General features: G+C 41.1%; 1 pseudogene across 1 annotated transcript; it reads right to left on the minus strand.

Moving 5' to 3' along the window:
- Positions 1–235: 235 nt before the first annotated feature.
- Positions 236–2,118, minus strand: LOC116531843 (annotated as a pseudogene). The gene has a single exon (XR_004260615.1). The product of XR_004260615.1 is annotated as a bifunctional purine biosynthesis protein PURH pseudogene (transcript).
- Between the last annotated feature and the right edge of the window lie 1,475 nt (positions 2,119–3,593).

A 3,593-nucleotide genomic window follows, 5' to 3' on the forward strand; every position in this document is an offset into this window, starting at 1 on the left:
TGTAAATATAAATTTTATCCAAACACATCCTCTAAATTGACAAAATTAATCATCACAGTCATAAAAGCTTTTGCAAATGAAATCTTTCATTAATATAATTGCTGTCATCATTGTCATTGTCATCACCACCATCATAGGTAATTAATGTTATTCAGGAAGTTGTTATGGTCTTGGCACTAGCGCAATTGCTTTAGTTTTTTGTTTTTGTTTTTTTTTAAGATGTACTGTTTTATTATTTTTTAAAGTTATTCTCAAAGTTTCACCTACATATAAGCAAACCATAAAACAGGGTGTGATAAAATCAGTGGTGGAAGAGCCGAAGGTTCATGTGAGCGAGGATGATTCCCAGTTCATCGCAGGCCTCAATCACAACTTTGTCAGCAGCAGAGCCAGACGGAGCCATGATGTACAGCACACCACTCCTTTTAGCTCTGTCTACATTACCTCTGAAAGGGAAGAAGGCATCAGAGCTGACAGAAACTTCACTCAGTTTGTCAACCCATTCCTTCTTCTCTGCCTCGGTGAGTAATTCTGGGACTTCCTCAAACAGGGCCTTCCACTTTATCAAGTCTTCATCCTCGCCAATGATTCCAGTCACGTATTGATCAATGGCATTGGAGATTTCTGCTCTCTTCACTCCCGTTTTAAACTTCATCGAGAGCACTTGTGGATGGTATCTAAGCCACCAGTAGTTTGCCTTATCTCTTGCAAGGCAGGTGCAGTGTATACGAGACTGCTGTCTGGCTCCAATGCCAATAACCTGCCCGTTCTTGGTGTAGCACACGGAGTTGGACTGAGTGTACTTGACAGCAATGGTGGCCACGATCAGGTCTCGGAGGGCGGACTCTGGCAGATCTTTATTCTTGGTGACAACATTGCTAAATAATGACTTGTCGATGACACCATTATTTCTCTTCTGGCTTAAATGAAGACCGAAGAGAGTTCGAACTTCATTTTCATCTGGTTTGTAAGACTGGTCCATCTGAAGAACACAGTAGTTTCCATTTTTCTTTTTGGAAAGTATTGTCAAGGCTTCTTCTTCATATCCTGGGGCAATTATACCATCAGAGACTTCTCTGGAAATAATTTTTGCAGTTGCTACATCACAAACGTCAGACAATGCCACAAAATCACCAAATGACGACATCCTATCGGCCCCTCTTGCTCTTGTGTATGCCGTTGAAATGGGTGTAAGGGTTTTATAGAGATCAAAGACCATGCAGACTCTGGCCTGATCTTCACTGAGTGGAATTCCAACAGCGGCACCTGCTGGGCTGACATGTTTGAAAGAGGCAGCGGCTGGAATACCTAACGCCTCTTTGAGTTCCTTCACCAGCTGCCAGGCGTTCAAAGCATCACACAGGTTTATAAATCCAGGGGCTCCATTTAGAACTCTGATGGGAAGCTTAGGCTTCAGTGTGTACAGCTGGGCAGGGGTCTGATGAGGGTTCATTCCATACCGCAAGGGCATCTGAGATATGCCTTTGCTGTACTGTTTCCTGAAATAATCTGAAATTGCTTCATCGTATCGTGCCGTATGAGTGAATGCCTTCAAGGCTAACTGGTGTCTAGTCTCCAAGGAGGTGTCCTTGCTCTCGGAGCTCTGCATCTCTGTGGACAGTGCCACATAGTCCTCAGGTTCACACACCACTGTCACTCGAGCGTGGTTTTTGGCTGCAGCTCTCAGTAAGGTTACTCCACCAATGTCAATTTGCTCCACAGCCTCCTCAACAGTTACACCTGCAGAAGCCACTGTCTTCACGAAGGGATAGAGATTGCAGGCAACAACTCTTATAAGATTGAAATCAAGTCTGGCCATGTCAGCATTATCTTCTGGGATATTGCGAGCCAGGATTCCAGCATGGACTGCAGGATGCAAAGTTTTCACACGTCCCCCCAACATTTCAGGAAATCCTGTCAACTCAGAGACGTCTCTGACTGCCAGACCAGCATCCCTGAGAGTTTTGCAGTCCCTCTGGAAGCGACCAGATTCAAACCGAGAGAGGTCAGGTTTCTTGCAAATTCCACAAGGCCGGTTTTATCAGAGACACTGAACAAGGCGAGCTGGCCGGGAGCCATGACGGCAGGCACTGGATCCGGGGCTATCAGGAGGCAGCACTGGCGACACTACGTGTGCAGGGAGCTGCCTTAGTTTTTTAAATACAATTATACTGTGGCACAAGTACTATTGTTATAATCCCTGTTTTGTGACTTAAGAAACTGAGGTACAGAGGGTGTAAATAACTTTTCCAGGGTTATACAGATAACAAGTTCAGGACCAGGATTTGGATGCAGCCAGTTTAAATTCAGGCTTCTTTATGTTACATTGTCTCTCATGGAGATATGATATGAAAAGCAGATTTTCTAAAAATGAACACTGAAGTACACTGAGTAAAATCTTATTGTTAATTGGGTCTAATCTCCTTGTTGAACAGGCATTCATACATACGTTGACCAATTCTTACCAGTGTTCCTTCACTCAAACATTACCGTGGACAAGTAACTAACAATTCATTTTCTCTATATTGTGACCTTAGGTTTGAGGAAGACAGAATCAGGAGAAAAGACATAAAAGTTGCAACTATGTCTAGGTAATTGCTTTTTTAAAAAATTTCTTGCTTCTTAATAAAATAAAAAGTGGAAATTACTGGTTATCTCATATTGTAAGCCTTTTGTTGTTTATTTCCTAATTTTTATGTGCACCTTAGCCTCATCACCATAGATAGGCAGGAGTTCCTTGAAGCAGGAGGATTATATCCTTGTAGAATAACAAGGGTATAATTTAGAAATATTTGCTGGGGAACACTTTGGAAAAAGTAACATCTCCTTTAGCAAGTATCAACTGCTAAGCCATTTCCAGATGAAATATGATGAGGGAGAGTATAATATAGTGGCCACTGAAATAGGCTATGGAATAGACAGATATGATTTTGTATTCTGCCTTCCCCACTTATTAGAGACCGTTCATAACCATTTCTGTGCCTCAATTTCTTCCTCTGTCAAAAGGAGATACTAATAGTAGCCATCACATAGAACTGTAGTGAGAATTACACATGGAAATGCACACAAAATTCTCAACACACTGTTTGGCAAATATTCAAAACTACATTTTCAAAAATATGGGCAAATAAGACAATATTTATCTAAACAATCACACATGAATCCTCATTAAGCCTTTGAAGTCAGTGTAGTCATCCCTTGGTCTCCATGGAGATTGGTTCCAGGATCCCTGGTGTATATCAAAATCTGCAAATGTTCAAGTCGCTGATGTACAATGGCATAGTATTTCCATGTAACCTATGCACAGCCTCTTGTATACTTTAAAGCATCTCTAGATTACATATAATGCAATGTAAATAGTTGTTATACTGTATTTTATGTGTCTTATTTTTTAGTATTGACCTTTTTTTTAGTGACGTCATGTGTTGCTTAACAAAGAGGATACATTATAAGAAATGCAATATTAGGTGATTTCATCATTTTGTAAACATCTTAGAGTGTACTTACACAAACCTAGATGGTATAGCCTACTACACACCTAGGCTATGTGGTGTAGCCTATCACTTCTAGGCTATAAACCTGTATAGCATGTA

Source organism: Sapajus apella, unplaced genomic scaffold (genome assembly GCF_009761245.1).
Source record: "Sapajus apella isolate SASKATOON/1434 unplaced genomic scaffold, GSC_monkey_1.0 scaffold73, whole genome shotgun sequence".
NCBI lineage: Eukaryota > Metazoa > Chordata > Mammalia > Primates > Cebidae > Sapajus > Sapajus apella.